This window comes from Ambystoma mexicanum, chromosome 11 (assembly GCF_040938575.1).
Source record: "Ambystoma mexicanum isolate Mex_15411 chromosome 11, UKY_AmexF1_1, whole genome shotgun sequence".
Lineage (NCBI taxonomy): Eukaryota > Metazoa > Chordata > Amphibia > Caudata > Ambystomatidae > Ambystoma > Ambystoma mexicanum.
In genome coordinates, this window is record NC_090934.1 from 1,129,179,567 (window position 1) to 1,129,198,144 (window position 18,578).

Sequence of the window (18,578 nt, forward strand, 5' to 3'; positions counted from 1 at the left end):
CACGATTCTTTGGATCATATCCAATTTGGTGCCTTGAGAGGAGACACCTCTCTCCGCACACATCTTTTTCAATGTTTCGGATTTAGAAGCATTTAAAGTTAACAAGGTATTTGTTTCCATACTGTTAGATAGTACTATGGCCTTTTAAAAAGTTATACTACGACAATTCACTACGTGTCCTGGTAGGAATAACTCGAAATGCCTTCGCTCGTGGGTGTTAGACAGAAACCTGTGCAGTTCCCTCTGGGACCACTGCAAAAGATTTAAGGCTACAGGTGTTTGGCAGTAAACCCACTTGGTAGCAGTCTGTACCACCCAGATTTACCTGGTAGCTGTGGCTGAGCAGTCAGACTTCCCTCAAGAAGAGTTAGGCAGTATACAGAGCATACAGAATAGGTACAGAGGCACAGTAGTACAAGCAAACACTGACCAGAGCTAGGTGTAAAAGTATATAATTATTTATTTAAAAGACACACTCATAAATTACACTAGCACAGAAAAGGTAAGTAAGTCAAAACACAGTCACTATTACTTATATGTACATCCCTAGTTATTTGTTGGACAAGTCTAAGTTAACACCACCTATTTCCAAACAGAGGTGAGCGCTTAACGTTAGATGGCACTCCAACAAGTTAGTTAAAAAGGGAGGGAAAAAGGCAGAGTTAATGAAAACAGCAAGGTAAAACACTTTTCAGAGATTCACAGTAAGTTTAGAAAGGCAGTCTATTGAGGAGCAAGGAAGTTCGGTTGCCAGGCCCACTCTAGGGAAAGCCAGGCACAAAGATGCCCAAGATCACACAATGTCACAAGTCTTTACAGGTGAGTAGAAAAGGTTTTTCCCAGTTAAGAAAAGTTTAGTTAGGGTGTCCCAGGCTTACCCAGGGTCGAGAGCCAGGGCTAAATCTACCCCGTACAATCGGTGGCAAGGGAAGCCGGGCGGAACACGGTACCTTTAAAATGGAAAGGATCCTCCAGCGGTGGCAGTTGTTCCTGGTAGTGGGTGCAAGTCGCTGCGTCGTCCAGAGGAGGAGAAGATCTCGTCGTGGAGGAAAGCTAAAGGTCGTTGCACTACCAGGGAAGAAACCAGCCGTGGAGTTTTTCCGGTTAAAAGGATGTTACCCCTCTTTCGCGGTTGAGGTAAAAAGTGGTATCCCGGTTGCCGGCACAGGCAAGGCGGCCACGAGATGCTTCAGGGCGGCGAAAAGAAGGCAGAAACTGGTTGTCCCCACCAGTCAAGGGAAGAAGACTCTCCGGCGGGAGATCTTCTCTGTCGTCGGGAAAAGTGGTGAGACGGTTCCGCAGGGCTCCACCGGTGGTGTCGTCTTGGCAGGTCGGCTCGGCTTCTCCCTCTTCGGCTTCTTAGGTCCTGTGGCGACTTCTGAAGAACCAGTCCCAAAAACCTTGCTTTTATGCAGCAAACCCCCATTCATACAGCCTAGCTGTCACTCAGACATGCTAAGTGGTGAGCGGGGTGGCTCACCACCTGGGCCAATCACACCAGAGTGCGACATGAGTTGGCAAGGCAACTCAGTCCAGGGTGCCTAAACCCCCTCCCACACCCCCTGTGGTACCCAGACAGAATGGCACCACTTTGGAGGGCTTCTGTGCAGAAGCCCGCCAAAAGTGGAACAAAGGCTCGACTCGGGTTCAGGGTTACTGAAATGAACCTAGACGCCATTTTGGCGGCGAGTTCTGGCAAAAAATCCCAACCGGTGAATTTATATTAAATAAATAAACCGGCGGTATCTTTAACATTGCACCAAAAAATGGTGCATTAAAATCAATGGGAAATCCCATTGGGAAATATTCCGGTGGAATATTTCCGTGGTATCCACTGCCACCAGCCAGAACTCGGCGAGGGGGGACGGGACAGTACCCCCTCTACAACGGACCCAGGGGCAATCTAATTGCCCCTACCAGTACTTCCACAGTATGATGGTTTGTACTGGTTAAGACTAGTAAAGTCAATGGTGACTTTACAGACCCAGGGAGACAGTAGTCAGTCCCAGGGTGTGGAGTCTATGTTTGGGGTCTCTATGACACCCCTGTGTTACTGCACTGAGGGTGCTGTGTAACACACATTCAAAAAAAACAATGATAGCCTATGGGAAAAAATACCCCATAGCCCATAAGCACATAGTAAGTCACAGAAACACTCTCAAGTCATGTCCAAGAGTGAGGGTAAAAGAGTCTCACTCTTGGCAGGAGAAAAAAATAAACCCCAAAAATCCAGCAAAGCTGCTGGGGGACTCACTAGGTTAGGAAATTCAGCCTAAACAGAGAATTCTCCCTAACACTCGCCCCCCCAGACTAAGGGGCAGGAGGATTTAATCCACTCCTGGATGAACCTCATACCTCTAGTCAATGACATACATCCTAGAGAGTCCATCAGCATTTTGATGGTGACACCCTGACCTGTGCTCAATGGTGAAATCAAACCCCTGGAGGCAGATTGACCATCTCAATAGTTTTGGATTTTCCCCTTTCATTTGCATTAACCATCTCAAGGGTTGGTGGTCAGTCTGAATGACAAAAGTAGAACCATACAAGTATGGCCTAAACTTCTTCAGTGCCCACACAATAGCAAAGCATTCTCTTTCTATTGTTGCCCACCTTGTTTTAGGATCCTTCAGTTTCCTACTGATGAAGCAAATGGGGTGTTCCCTACCCTTCCCATCCAGTTGGCTAAGAACTGCACCTATACCTACATTGGAAGCATCAGTTTGTACAATGAAAGTTTGGTTGTAGTCAGGAGCTCGGAGTACTGGAGCTTGGCAAAGAGCTTTCTTCAGGCTTTCAAAGGCCTGATTGCATTCCTCATTCCATTTGACCTTTTTTGGGAATTTTGGAGAGGATATCACATTCAGAGGAGAAGCTATGGTCCCATAGTTCTCAATGAAATTCCTGTAGTACCCAGTGAGGCCTAAGAAGGCTCTCACCTGGGTCTGAGTAGTAGGTGTTGTCCAATTTTGCACAGCTTCAATCTTGCTGAGCAAAGGCCTTATCTCACCACCTCCTACCTCATGTCCAAGGTAGACCACTTTACTCTGTCCAATATGGCATTTGCTTGCCTTTATGGTCAGATTGGCCTGCTCAAGAGCCTGCAAAACATGTCCTAAGTGGTTCACATGGTCCTCCCAGGAGTGGCTGAAGACTGCAATGTCATCCAAGTATGCCATGCAGAAGTCCTCCATCCCAGCTAGAACTTGGTTCACCATCCTTTGGAATGTTGCAGGTGCATTTTTTAGTCCAAAAGGCATAACCTTGAATTGGTATAGGCCAACTGGGGTAGAAAATGCAGTTTTCTCCTTGGCATGGTCTGTCAGGGCTATTTGCCAATAGCCTGACGTAAGGTCCAGTGTGCTGAGGTACTTGGCTGCACCAAGTTTATCCACCAACTCATCTGTCCTTGGCAAAGGGTGGGCATCAGTCTTGGTGACTGCATTAAGAGCTCTATAGTCCACACAGAATCTCAACTCTTTGGATCCTGCTTTTGGTACTAACACCACTGGGCTAGACCATGGACTAGTAGAGGGCTCTATTACCCCGAGATCAAGCATCTTCTTGACCTCACCTTTGATGTGGGTTCTGACATGTTCTGACATCCTATATCCTCTGCTTTTGACTGGCAGACAGTCACCAGTGAGTATATCATGCTGTCCCCAAGGGGTCAAGCCTAGTGAAAGTGAGAACAGGGGGGCAAACTGATTTAACATAGTTTTGCACTCCTCCTGTTGCTCAGGGGTCAGATCTGAAGAGAGATTAACTCCTTCAACCTTTTCGTCCAAAGGTAAGCCTCTCAGGAGGTCAGGTAGAGCTTCACTCTCCTCCTCCTCTTCTGATGAAGCTAGGAGCAAGGCTCCTACTTCTGGTCTAGAGACATAGGCTTTGAGGCGGTTGGTGTGGAAGACTCTGGGAGCTTCCCTGGGTTTGCCCAGATCCACCAGATAGCTGACCTCTCCAAGTTTTCCCACAACCTTGAAGGGTCCCATCCATTTGTCTTGCAAGGCCCTCTGCCTTGTTGGAAGCATAAGTAGAACTAGCTGGTCTTGAGTAAACTCAACCATGTTAGCCTTCTGATCATGCCAATGTTTGATCAGAGCTTGTCCAGCTTTCAAGTTGTCACTTGCTTCTGCCATCATGTGTGACATTCTCCTTCGGAGACCTATCACATAGTCAGTCACTCTGACTGGCTTGGGGGAAGGAGCACTCTCCAACCCCTCCTTAATCAGGGCCAAGGGGCCTCTGACTGGATGGCCATAGAGAAGTTCAAAGGGAGAGTAACCTACTCCCTCCTGAGGGACTTCCCTATAAGCAAAGAGAAGGCATGGCAGTAGAAGGTCCCACTTCTTTTTAAGGGGTTCTTCTAAAGCACCTATCATGCTCTTCATGGTTCTGTTAAACCTTTCTACCAACCCGTTTGTCTGAGGGTGGTATGCGGTTGAGAACTTGTAGGTGACTCCGCAGGTTTTCCACATGGCTTTCATGTAGTGGGACATAAAATTTGACCCCCTGTCAGAGATCACCTCCTTAGGAAACCCAACCCTGGTAAAAATACCAAGGAGGGCCTTAGCTACAGCCGGAGCTGTAACAGTCCTAATAGGAATTGCCTCAGGGTACCTAGTAGCATGGCCTACTACAACAAGGATAAACCTGTTGCCTGAGGAGGTTGGGGGATCAAGGGGACCAACAATATCAATCCCTACCCTCTCAAATGGGACTCCCACAACTAGGAGAGGCACTAAAGGTGCCACATTCTTGGAACCAACCTTACCAGAAGTCTGGCAGGTGTGGCAGCTCCTGCAATATCTATCTACTTCAGCCCCCATCTTTGGACAATAAAAGTAGAGAGATAGCCTTTCTTTGGTCTTCTTGAAACTTAAGTGACCAGCCAAAGGAATCTCGTGGGCTAGTTGCAAGAACTGTTGCCTGTTCTCTTGGGGCACTACCAGGCGTTGGTAGGCTCCAGGTTCAGATTCAGTTGGTTCACTGTAGAAGAGGCCATCTTCCCAGTGTAACCTATATTTCCCAGGCTCTTGCCCATCAGCCTGAGAAGCTGCCTGTTGGCGAAGGCCCTCCAGAGTTGGACATTCTCTTTGTCCCTTACGAAAAGCTGACCTGCTGGGTCCACCTTCTGCCAGTAAAGACTGCAGCTCAGGATGGTCAGCCGGGTCCAGGTCTCCAATAAGTTCTGGGCCTCCTACTAGCTCTTCTTCAGAGTCTAGTTCAACCAGACAGGGTTGTACCTCCCTCTCAGCCTCAGCTGGAGGTGGAGTTACAGGTGTAACTTTGGACAACCTCGGGGAAGTCCTTGTTGGAAGCACTGGAGTGCTTGCTGTAGGTTTTTTTCTAGGAGTCTTGGGTTGCCCCTTTGCTCCTGATCTGGTAGTTACTGCAGTAAGTTGCTCCAGTGGAAGAGGAGTGATTTCTGTCATCATCTCCTGAGATAAACCTCGCAGGGTTTTCTCTCTTGCAGGTTTGGTGAGCTCCTGTAACCTTTTACTAGGGGGTCTGGGGGTATGTGACACAACTCCAAGAGCTTTCAGGTCATTACCCAACAGAACCCTTCCTGGTACTTCACATTGTATACTGACAGGTATCTTCACAGCCATATCATTACACTGGATGAGAACTGGTAACTGGGGACACATCTGCACAGGCCCTCCAGCTAACTTGGTGAGGCATTTGGGTGCCTTAGCAACATCCTCTGCCTTGAAAAATGATTCATCCACCACAGTTATGCTGGCCCCAGTGTCCCTGATGGCAGGAGTCTCCTGACCATTCACGTGGACACGGTCCTTATAATACTCTTTAGTATTATCTGGGATAGAATTATAGACATCTAAATTCTGTTGTTCCCACAACCCCAGAGAGACTAAAGAAACACTGACTGAGACTCCAGTGGGTTCATCAGCCAGTAGTAAAAAGTTTCCACTTGCCATAGGGACTTCCTCCTCTGGAGCGAAGGCTAAGGAGACAAGCTGGACCCCTGAAGGTTTACCCTTACATCTGGGATCTCCTTTCACATGGTCAGTAGCCTTACAAACATAACAGGATCCAAAGGCCCTTTGGAATGGAGGCTTGTTCTGACCTCCTTCTGGTTTTGCACCAGAAAGTATACTGCTCTGCTGTGGTTTCCCAGGTGGCTTACCCTTATGGTGTGGTTTGGGGCCCTCTTTGGAATTGGAATTACTTGAATTCTCTTTGGAGTCTTTCTTAGGCTGCCTCCCCTCATCCTTTTTCTGAGTTACCCCAGAATCCTTGTGAGTAGCCCTGTTGGCAACCCACAAGTCAGCAGCCTTAGCTAGCTTTCTAGGATCTAACTCCCGTGAATCAGCCAAGTGCTGTCTGAGCTCAGGAGAGCAGGCATCATAAATTGACTCCATCATTACAAGATTTCTCATTCCTTCATAAGTGTTCACTTTGTAACCCTTAATCCATCCCTCTAAGTTTTTCAACCCTTCACACACCCAGGTAGCCCAAGGGGTACCATCATGCTTTTTGAGGCTTCTAAACCTCTTAAGATACTGGGAAGGAGTCTTCCCAAACCTAGCTATCAAAGCTAGTTTCACACATTCATACTCTTTCCTATCCTCCTCCCCCAACTCCATTACTGTATCAGTCGCAACAGGGGGAAGCCTAGAGAACAACCAGGTGAGTAACTCATTACCTGTGATGTTCTGGAGCCCATGATTATACTCAAACATAGACAACCAATCCAACACATCCAATTTAGGCTCATACATACCAATCAATTCTTTAGGCATCCGGGGTCTTTTAGGACTGGAACTTCTAGAGGAGCCAGAGAGAGAAGCATTCTCAACAGACAATTTCTTCATTTCTAGCTCATACTTGAGCTCCATTTCTCTTAGCCTTAGTTCTTTGTCAGTTTGAGCATTAAGTTTCTTGTACTCTAATTCAAGTTTCATTTTCTCCAGTTCATAGTACTGAGGACCAAATGTGGGACCTGGCAAAGGCCCAGTAGGTACAGCTGGTAGAGCAGACAGAGGCCTAGAGGGAACATCTACAATAGCTTCATCTTCCTCTTCTGGTTCTGATCCAAGATCATCAATACTTTGTTCAATATCAATATCATTGCTGTTCTCTACATTTGCTGGAGTGTTAGGTACCTCTGAACCATCATCCAGACTTTGGTTTTCTAACAACCTTTCTATTAGCTCCATTTTCTTTCCTTTAGTCATGAGATTCTTATGCTTACAGAGAAGTCTTAGACAATCAGCAGTTTTTGTAGCAAGGGACTCTTGACTATAACTTTCCATAGTAGACAGGTTAGAATATGACTTTTTCTTTTTGTGCTTTAAGCTTTGTGGTTAGTTGCACTAAGGTATCTCAAAAGTACACTAAAGTGTATGCTCAATACAAATCCCACCGCTGTACCCCAGTGTTAGACAGAAACCTGTGCAGTTCCCTCTGGGACCACTGCAAAAGATTTAAGGCTACAGGTGTTTGGCAGTAAACCCACTTGGTAGCAGTCTGTACCACCCAGATTTACCTGGTAGCTGTGGCTGAGCAGTCAGACTTCCCTCAAGAAGAGTTAGGCAGTATACAGAGCATACCGAATAGGTACAGAGGCACAGTAGTACAAGCAAACACTGACCAGAGCTAGGTGTAAAAGTATATGATTATTTATTTAAAAGACACACTCATAAATTACACTAGCACATAAAAGGTAAGTAAGTCAAAACACAGTCACTATTACTTATATGTACATCCCTAGTTATTTGTTGGACAAGTCTAAGTTAACACCACTTATTTCCAAACAGAGGTGAGCGCTTAACGTTAGATGGCACTCCAACAAGTTAGTTAAAAAGGGAGGGAAAAAGGCAGAGTTAATGAAAACAGCAAGGTAAAACACTTTTCAGAGATTCACAGTAAGTTTAGAAAGGCAGTCTATTGAGGAGCAAGGAAGTTCGGTTGCCAGGCCCACTCTAGGGAAAGCCAGGCACAAAGATGCCCAAGATCACACAATGTCACAAGTCTTTACAGGTGAGTAGAAAAGGTTTTTCCCAGTTAAGAAAAGTTTAGTTAGGGTGTCCCAGGCTTACCCAGGGTCGAGAGCCGAGGGCTAAATCTACCCCGTACAATCGGTGGCAAGGGAAGCCGGGCGGAACACGGTACCTTTAAAATGGAAAGGATCCTCCAGCGGTGGCAGTTGTTCCTGGTAGTGGGTGCAATCGCGGCGTCGTCCAGAGGAGGAGAAGATCTCGTCGTGGAGGAAAGCTGAAGGTCGTTGCACTACCAGGGAAGAAACCAGCCGTGGAGTTTTTCCGGTTAAAAGGATGTTACCCCTCTTTCGCGGTTGAGGTAAAAAGTGGTATCCCGGTTGCCGGGGTGCTTGGCACAGGCAAGGCGGCCACGAGATGCTTCAGGGCGGCGAAAAGAAGGCAGAAACTGGTTGTCCCCACCAGTCAAGGGAAGAAGACTCTCCGGCGGGAGATCTTCTCTGTCGTCGGGAAAAGTGGTGAGACGGTTCCGCAGGGCTTCACCGGTGGTGTCGTCTTGGCAGGTCAGCTCGGCTTCTCCCTCTTCGACTTCTTAGGTCCTGTGGCGACTTCTGAAGAACCAGTCCCAAAAACCCTGCTTTTATGCAGCAAACCCCCATTCATACAGCCTAGCTGTCACTCAGACATGCTAAGTGGTGAGCGGGGTGGCTCACCACCTGGGCCAATCACACCAGAGTGCAACATGAGTTGGCAAGGCAACTCAGTCCAGGGTGCCTAAACCCCCTCCCACACCCCCTGTGGTACCCAGACAGAATGGCACCACTTTGGAGGGCTTCTGTGCAGAAGCCCGCCAAAAGTGGAACAAAGGCTCGACTCGGGTTCAGGGTTACTGAAATGAACCTAGACGCCATTTTGGCGGCGAGTTCTGGCAAAAAATCCCAACCGGTGAATTTATATTAAATAAATAAACCGGCGGTATCTTTAACATTGCACCAAAAAATGGTGCATTAAAATCAATGGGAAATCCCATTGGGAAATATTCCGGTGGAATATTTCCGTGGTATCCACTGCCACCAGCCAGAACTCGGCGAGGGGGGACGGGACAGTACCCCCTCTACAACGGACCCAGGGGCAATCTAATTGCCCCTACCAGTACTTCCACAGTATGATGGTTTGTACTGGTTAAGACTAGTAAAGTCAATGGTGACTTTACAGACCCAGGGAGACAGTAGTCAGTCCCAGGGTGTGGAGTCTATGTTTGGGGGTCTCTATGACACCCCTGTGTTACTGCACTGAGGGTGCTGTGTAACACACATTCAAAAAAACCAATGGTAGCCTATGGGAAAAAATACCCCATAGCCCATAAGCACATAGTAAGTCACAGAAACACTCTCAAGTCATGTCCAAGAGTGAGGGTAAAAGAGTCTCACTCTTGGCAGGAGAAAAAAATAAACCCCAAAAATCCAGCAAAGCTGCTGGGGGACTCACTAGGTTAGGAAATTCAGCCTAAACAGAGAATTCTCCCTAACACTCGCCCCCCCAGACTAAGGGGCAGGAGGATTTAATCCACTCCTGGATGAACCTCATACCTCTAGTCAATGACATACATCATAGAGAGTCCATCAGCATTTTGATGGTGACACCCTGACCTGTGCTCAATGGTGAAATCAAACCCCTGGAGGCAGATTGACCATCTCAATAGTTTTGGATTTTCCCCTTTCATTTGCATTAACCATCTCAAGGGTTGGTGGTCAGTCTGAATGACAAAAGTAGAACCATACAAGTATGGCCTAAACTTCTTCAGTGCCCACACAATAGCAAAGCATTCTCTTTCTATTGTTGCCCACCTTGTTTCAGGATCCTTCAGTTTCCTACTGATGAAGCAAATGGGGTGTTCCCTACCCTTCCCATCCAGTTGGCTAAGAACTGCACCTATACCTACATTGGAAGCATCAGTTTGTACAATGAAAGTTTGGTTGTAGTCAGGAGCTCGGAGTACTGGAGCTTGGCAAAGAACTTTCTTCAGGCTTTCAAAGGCCTGATTGCATTCCTCATTCCATTTGACCTTTTTTGGGAATTTTGGAGAGGATATCACATTCAGAGGAGAAGCTATGGTCCCATAGTTCTCAATGAAATTCCTGTAGTACCCAGTGAGGCCTAAGAAGGCTCTCACCTGGGTCTGAGTAGTAGGTGTTGTCCAATTTTGCACAGCTTCAATCTTGCTGAGCAAAGGCCTTATCTCACCACCTCCTACCTCATGTCCAAGGTAGACCACTTTACTCTGTCCAATATGGCATTTGCTTGCCTTTATGGTCAGATTGGCCTGCTCAAGAGCCTGCAAAACATGTCCTAAGTGGTTCACATGGTCCTCCCAGGAGTGGCTGAAGACTGCAATGTCATCCAAGTATGCCATGCAGAAGTCCTCCATCCCAGCTAGAACTTGGTTCACCATCCTTTGGAATGTTGCAGGTGCATTTTTTAGTCCAAAAGGCATAACCTTGAATTGGTATAGGCCAACTGGGGTAGAAAATGCAGTTTTCTCCTTGGCATGGTCTGTCAGGGCTATTTGCCAATAGCCTGACGTAAGGTCCAGTGTGCTGAGGTACTTGGCTGCACCAAGTTTATCCACCAACTCATCTGTCCTTGGCAAAGGGTGGGCATCAGTCTTGGTGACTGCATTAAGAGCTCTATAGTCCACACAGAATCTCAACTCTTTGGATCCTGCTTTTGGTACTAACACCACTGGGCTAGACCATGGACTAGTAGAGGGCTCTATTACCCCGAGATCAAGCATCTTCTTGACCTCACCTTTGATGTGGGTTCTGACATGTTCTGACATCTTATATCCTCTGCTTTTGACTGGCAGACAGTCACCAGTGAGTATATCATGCTGTCCCCAAGGGGTCAAGCCTAGTGAAAGTGAGAACAGGGGGGCAAACTGATTTAACATAGTTTTGCACTCCTCCTGTTGCTCAGGGGTCAGATCTGAAGAGAGATTAACTCCTTCAACCTTTTCGTCCAAAGGTAAGCCTCTCAGGAGGTCAGGTAGAGCTTCACTCTCCTCCTCCTCTTCTGATCTTCTGGCGGCCACGAGATGCTTCAGGGCGGCGAAAAGAAGGCAGAAACTGGTTGTCCCCACCAGTCAAGGGAAGAAGACTCTCCGGCGGGAGATCTTCTCTGTCGTCGGGAAAAGTGGTGAGACGGTTCCGCAGGGCTCCACCGGTGGTGTCGTCTTGGCAGGTCGGCTCGGCTTCTCCCTCTTCGGCTTCTTAGGTCCTGTGGCGACTTCTGAAGAACCAGTCCCAAAAACCCTGCTTTTATGCAGCAAACCCCCATTCATACAGCCTAGCTGTCACTCAGACATGCTAAGTGGTGAGCGGGGTGGCTCACCACCTGGGCCAATCACACCAGAGTGCGACATGAGTTGGCAAGGCAACTCAGTCCAGGGTGCCTAAACCCCCTCCCACACCCCCTGTGGTACCCAGACAGAATGGCACCACTTTGGAGGGCTTCTGTGCAGAAGCCCGCCAAAAGTGGAACAAAGGCTCGACTCGGGTTCAGGGTTACTGAAATGAACCTAGACGCCATTTTGGCGGTGAGTTCTGGCAAAAAATCCCAACCGGTGAATTTATATTAAATAAATAAACCGGCGGTATCTTTAACATTGCACCAAAAAGTGGTGCATTAAAATCAATGGGAAATCCCATTGGGAAATATTCCGGTGGAATATTTCTGTGGTATCCACTGCCACCAGCCAGAACTCGGCGAGGGGGGACGGGACAGTACCCCCTCGACAACGGACCCAGGGGCAATCTAATTGCCCCTACCAGTACTTCCACAGTATGATGGTTTGTACTGGTTAAGTTCCTAAGTTAAGACTAGTAAAGTCAATGGTGACTTTACAGACCCAGGGAGACAGTAGTCAGTCCCAGGGTGTGGAGTCTATGTTTGGGGGTCTCTATGACACCCCTGTGTTACTGCACTGAGGGTGCTGTGTAACACACATTCAAAAAAACCAATGATAGCCTATGGGAAAAAAATACCCCATAGCCCATAAGCACATAGTAAGTCACAGAAACACTCTCAAGTCATGTCCAAGAGTGAGGGTAAAAGAGTCTCACTCTTGGCAGGAGAAAAAAATAAACCCCAAAAATCCAGCAAAGCTGCTGGGGGACTCACTAGGTTAGGAAATTCAGCCTAAACAGAGAATTCTCCCTAACAGTGGGCAACACTGGATACCTTCAGTCGTATCCCACCGCTGTACACCAATTTGTTAAAATGGATTTCTGAACTCTGTCCTGGAGGGGCAGAGGTTCAGAAGGCCAGCCTAGTTTCTTGGAACAGGGTAACCTCTGGACAAGCCAGACCAATCAAGGTAGCGATCGCGGCGGTCAAGACTAGGTCTCAAGAGGGGTGAGGGTGACTGAAAGTCCGCAATGAGCACACAAAGCAAGGACATTTACAAATTACTCCAAGGAGGTGTTATATTAAAAATATAGACACATTTATTACAAGGCCTTTGTAATATTGACCATAGCAAAGAATCACGATAAAACTCAAGTAAACCAACACATCACAATCAAATACAATATATATACAATTACCGAAGGGTCTAAAGAGTTCGAAGCGCGAAATATGCAGACCACCTAGATGGGGAGGAAAACAGGCAGTGCAAGTAATCGTTAGACCCAGTTCGCCTTCAGAGACCACCTAACTAGAAGGAAGTCCGAGCCCTACGAAGAGTGGAGCCTTGTGCTCAAAAGTACCTGCACACGCTGGTGCCAATGGGCCAAGGGGAGTCTCTTCAAGGAAGTCAGGCAGTTCAGAGCGGTGAACAAAGGAGGGCGAACAGATCTCCGCTACTCAAGCGCGGCCTCCACTTGCGGGCAGAAGCAGAGTGCGAGTGCGAAAAAGGTGTGCTGTTTAACACAGCGAGGAAAAGCTACGGGCTACTGCGGGAGGGCGACCAGTTCCTAGCGTTGCTACTCACCAGTCCCCGATGCAGGCAGACCCAGTGCTGGCAAGTTCAGATACGAGCAGGGGACGTCTCGGCGTCGTGTAGATTCCGCGGCAGCAGAAGTTAGAGTTGAGGATGTCCCAAACGCAGTGAACCCGCACAGTTTGTTACCACAGCAGGGCAACGGAGCGGCCGTGTGTATTTCAGCCCAATGTACACTTCTCACTTCAGACCTGGGAATGCCAAGTGTACGAATCGTGTGAGAGTGCTAAGGATGCGGAATACAACACAACCTGACGGCGGTAACAGAGCAAGACTCCTGGGTAAGATGGTCAGTCCACTGGATGGCCCAGAGAGGCTTCCGAAGGCTTACGTGCAGGAGATGATGAAGATGCCGAGAATAGTTGTTCCCACTATTCCAAAGGGTCGAAGTACCAGTACAGGCCTTCTCGTTCGATCAGAGGCAGAATGGTTGCACAGAGCGACAGCAGTGCAGAGCAGCAGTCCTTCAGTGGGTCACCAGCGATTCCTCGGTTCAGCCTCTTGGTTGCAGGATACTTGGCTCCTGTATTCCTTTGTTCGTGAGAACTCAGGAGATCGACATGGTAGTGGTGTTTTCAGCCTCCTCTTATCCAGAGTTCCCTTCGCGCCAAAACAGAGAGGACCCAATGGGAGATCTGCTCACAAAACACTCACACCATACGTGGACCTATCACGGACCACGGTGGTCCCAGGCATTCACGACACACTAGTCTCTCTGGGACCCAGGATGTGTATTGGGACCAGACATCCCAGCCCACATCCTAGAGGCACACACAAGGCCTGTAGAAGCCTGCGAAAGCATCTGTGTTTCGTGGGAAAGTACATGCCCAAATAAGCAAGGCCCCGGGTCGGCTCGACCTGGGGAAGGTGAAGGGGGCAAGAGGATCAGCGGGCAGGACAAAGAGCCTCGTGGTCTGGCCATTTTGGAAGCCAGGCCACCATTTTGGGCTAAGCGCGAGAAACGCGTTTAAACAGCCAAAAGGAGCGCAAAACACAAAGAAACGATCGCTGCCACCAGTCCCGTCCGTGATTCACTTACACCGTTCGTTAACAATCCAAAGAGAGTGTCTAGAGCCTGTAGAGTGACTAGAGACCCAAGAGAGCAGTAACTTAGCTTACAGTGCCCTCTTGTGTCATGTTGCGCGAAAGCTACAACATGATAAAAACTACGGAAAACAGCGTTTCCCGGTACTGCCTGTCTTAAGGGCATGTCAGTTTCCCCGTAAGAATGGAGCGAAAGCCCAGAGGAGTGCGGCAGAAGGCTGCACTTCTCTGGCAAAGTCTAGATAATGGTGAAAACAACAGCAAAAAGTTTAGGGGTTGCCACATGGAGGGAACATTACCCACAATTAAGAAATCTTTCCTAACACTTAGCAGAGAAACTTGGGCCCATCAAAGACTTGCCACCGCATGAACGGAAGACTCAGCCATGGGGCAGAATATGCTGTCTTTATTATCCAAAACGGACAGGGATCACACAGGACAAATAATTCTTGAGCATTCTCAGCTTCTGAGCCTTTGTCACACTGTTCTATACAAGTATAACGTCACAAAATCGGTTCCACCCCTAAAACCTAGTGGGTGTCCCTATTCACTTCAGTCACCCTATAGGTTCCCTATATGTCTTCATGGCTTCTTATGGTTGGTTGCAATAAAGCATATGCAAGCTTGGGCCACGTATATTCAGCATCTTGCGGTTTTGCTTTGGCGAGAGAAAGGAAAGGGTTTCAGCATTATGTAAATGTATCTGTTCTCTACCTACAGGAGTTATAAGCAAGTTTTTCATGTCTACAAACAATAAACTAGTGCATGTTTGTGTAGCTTCATGAATGGATGCATATTTGCTTCATGGCTAATGCAGCTATGTCGTGATGTCCCTAATGATGTTATTGATACCTTGCTTTATTGTCAGTCGATCTGGTCCATTGATGAGACCTCTGTCTCCTCGAAACCATCATACGGTTTAAATGGCTGTCTAAGAGAATATTTCTTGTCATATCTGTGATACATTGGTGCAGTCGGTGATTGCTCAAAGACTGAGTTACACCTTTCATTCTTCATTCAGTCGACAGTCGCATAGGGGTCATAAGGGCCATTCCTGGGACCCACTCTTCAAAACCCTCAGAATAACTAATGCGAGGTAAGTATATCAGTATTATAGAAAGAACGTGGACTTATAATACCTAATCACAGGTGAATACATTCTCAAAACGGCCTGGAAAGTACCAAAATTACAGAGGTTCTGGAGCCACATTAGTATTTTCATTGATTCCCCATATCAGATGGCTCTGCCTGTGACTACCCCTAAATGTTAAAAACTACACTGTTGCAGGGTCGCCGGAAGACCATTGGCCTGTGCAACATTTTATACCACCTCACAAATGGAAATTCTGGGTTGGCTAGAGCGGGTCCTCCCAGGCCTGGGACCCTGTCTGGTCACACAGCTGAGAGGACCTTTTCAAGGTGACGGGAAAGAACATGGAGGGCTGTGTGTTCCATGATTGTTACCACTGTCTGATCGTCTAAGCCTGAGAGAGGGCCTCCAGGTTGTAGTTTTGGTAGGCAACACTTTTATCATTCCACTCCGTCTCGCTGGGAACAGCTTCTCTTCCCACCACGAGTAAATGAGCAATGTCCTGTTCAGCTGGGTCACGTGTGAGAGGACCGCAAAACAAAGTTCTTCTGTCTGCAATTTAGCAGATTTTATTCTGAATTATTTCAGGTGGCTTGCTGCCTCGGGAACCATGTAGTTTCCACCCCCCCCCCTGTCCTTGGCTGTGAACACCAGCTCTGCACCTCATTCTGCAGGGTTCATGCCTCCCCTTCCATGTATCTGAGGCCTGTCTTTCCAACCTGATTCACTTCAGTCACCCTATAGGTTCCCTGTATGTCTTCATGGCTTCTTATGGTTAATTGCAATGAAGCATATGCAAGCTTGGGCCACGTATATTCTGCATCTTGCGGTTTCGCTTTAGGCGAGAGAAAGGAAATGTTCTTAGCATTATGTTAATGTATCTGTTCTCTACCTACAGGAGTTATAAGCATGTTTTTCATGTCTACAAACAATAAACTAGTGCATGTTTGTGTAGCTTCAAGAATGGATGCATGTTTGCTTCATGGCTAACGCAGCTATGTCGTGATTTCCCTAATGATGTTATTGATACCTGGCTTTATTGTCAGTCGATCTGGTCCATTGATGAGACCTCTGTCTCCTCGAAACCATCATACGGTTTAAATGGCTGTCTGAGAGAATATCTCTTGTCATATCTGTGATACATTGGTGCAGTCGGTGACTGCTCAAAGACCGAGTTACACCTTTCATTATTCATTCAGTCGACAGTCGCATAGGGGTCGTAAGGGCCATTCCTGGGACCCACTCTTCAAAACCCTCATAATAACTAATGCGAGGTACGTATATCAGTATTATAGAAAGAACGTGGGCTTATAATACCTAATCCCAGGTGAATACATTCTCAAAACGGCCTGGAAATTACCAAAATTCAAGAGGTTCTGGAGCAAGATCAAACCAGACTCAATGACCAAAATAGACAAAGGGCAAGGCAAAGCCCAGCTTTATTAACATCCAAATAAAGCAGGGACAGCATACAAGCATAAAATGTTGTTGCTCTCAGCATGCTTATCAAAAACAGTTCCTTTAATGCTACAAATGTGTCAACAATAACGTCATAACATAATATCAGTCTACAAAACATACGGGTTACATGGATTGGTTAAGGGGTTAACTACATATACATTCTAAAAGGGTTAAACCTCTAATTGGGTAACAATAATCTGATGGCTCTTCCTGAGACCACCTCTAATTTGAAAATAGTAATAAGACATAAGGCCTCATTTTAAGTTTGCCGACCCGGTAGTAACGGTGCTGGTAAGCTACCGGCAACATTGCTACCGGACCGGAAAACTACGAGTTGTGCTCGTGGGTGCCTTTCTGCTCGGCAGGTCTTACCTGGCGGGCAAACCGGCACCCGCGAGCACAACTCGCCAGATGCACCAGCACCATTCATGAATGGTGCCGGTGCATCCAACCTCCTCATTCCCATTGAGCCCTATGGGTCTCAAATGGGAATGGAGAGTAATTAGTACTGGCACCCGGCAATGGGTAATTACCAGGTCCGCTGCGGTCAGAATACCCTGGTAATTGCCCATTGCTGGGTGCCGGTAATTTCACGAGTTTGGCGGTAGCCGTGCCAGTTTTACCGGCATGACTACTGCCAAACTCGTAATGAGGCCCATAATCTCCACAATAAACTACTGGGTGGCCTAACATTGGGGGTTTTGATTGGATGGCTTTCTACTGACCAACATTGGACAACTGACAGGTCGTCAAGACATGAGCCAGACCAGAGTAGGGGGAGAGAGGTCTATGGACTGCTTTTACTTCAATTAAAGCAAATACCCTCCCTCATTCCTAGGCCTTGAGCCAGAGTGATTTCTTTGTATTCGACCTGGTGTGGCGCCTCGTGTCTGGGAATATGCGTGAGGAGTGAAACCGGTGTCCTATCTGTATTCTTTGCAAATTAATAGATGCTGTTCTTCAATTGTGGGTCACGTGGGATGAGACCACGTTTGGAGTTATTTCACCCTGCATTTATTGGAATTTCAACTAATATTCATGTGAATGTTATGGTTCCCTTCATCACTGGGGAGTTATTCATTGTGGGGTTTCCTTAGGTTTATGGTTCGTTCGCACCTGGCTTACAAAGACTGGTTGTTCTTTTAATTATTTTAAGCATGTATGGCTTGTGTTTTGGACATCGTTATCTTGTGCTTTCACTGCAACATTCCTATCCTCCCTTTTTAATAGTAACCAGGCCTTGGGTTGCTGGCTACTCTCTAAGCTCTGCAAAGATCTGTATTTTTGTTATTTTAGCACTTTGAGCTCTTATAAAGTCTTGAGACCTTTCATTTACTTAGACGCATGTTGCAACTTCCATTTTGGAAAGGATGGCTGCCCATTACTCTTGTGTTTCTATGTTAGTAAGCTATAGTAGCATGTCATTTATGTTGCATTCAGTTTATACATTGCTTATGTTAATATTCTTCATGTCTCATGGATGCCATGTTAATATTCTTCATGTATAAATGCATATATTACCTAGAGTTCACGTCCTTCATGTTGAGTGCACATTTGCTTTGTGTCTCATGCATGCATATCTATTGTTTCATTGTCAGTTTCTTTATTCTTGACATCTTTAGCTTAGATCATGTCCATCTTCTGTTGTACCTGCCCAGGATGTGGACGTACAGTTGACCTAGTGAGTAATGTTTCTAACCTGTGCAGTATTGGGCCAGGGGAGGGGAAGTATCTATTGATGATGTAACCATCTGACTACCAACATTCCCCCTTCTGGGCGAGTCCTCAACCATATCCTCCTTCTTGCCCCCCCACATGGGGCTCTTTGAGTATCCAGTTCTTAGTCACCGCCCTCAAGGTGCCTGTATGTCTGACATGTTCGCCCACACTCCTGGCCATATAGCAGAATTCCCCATTAGATTCACAATATACCCAGTGCTCTGTGTAATTGTGAGGGTCCTGAGGATGAATAAACTTTGATCCTGGAGGGGAGATTGGGCTTTCCATTGCCTGGGCATGT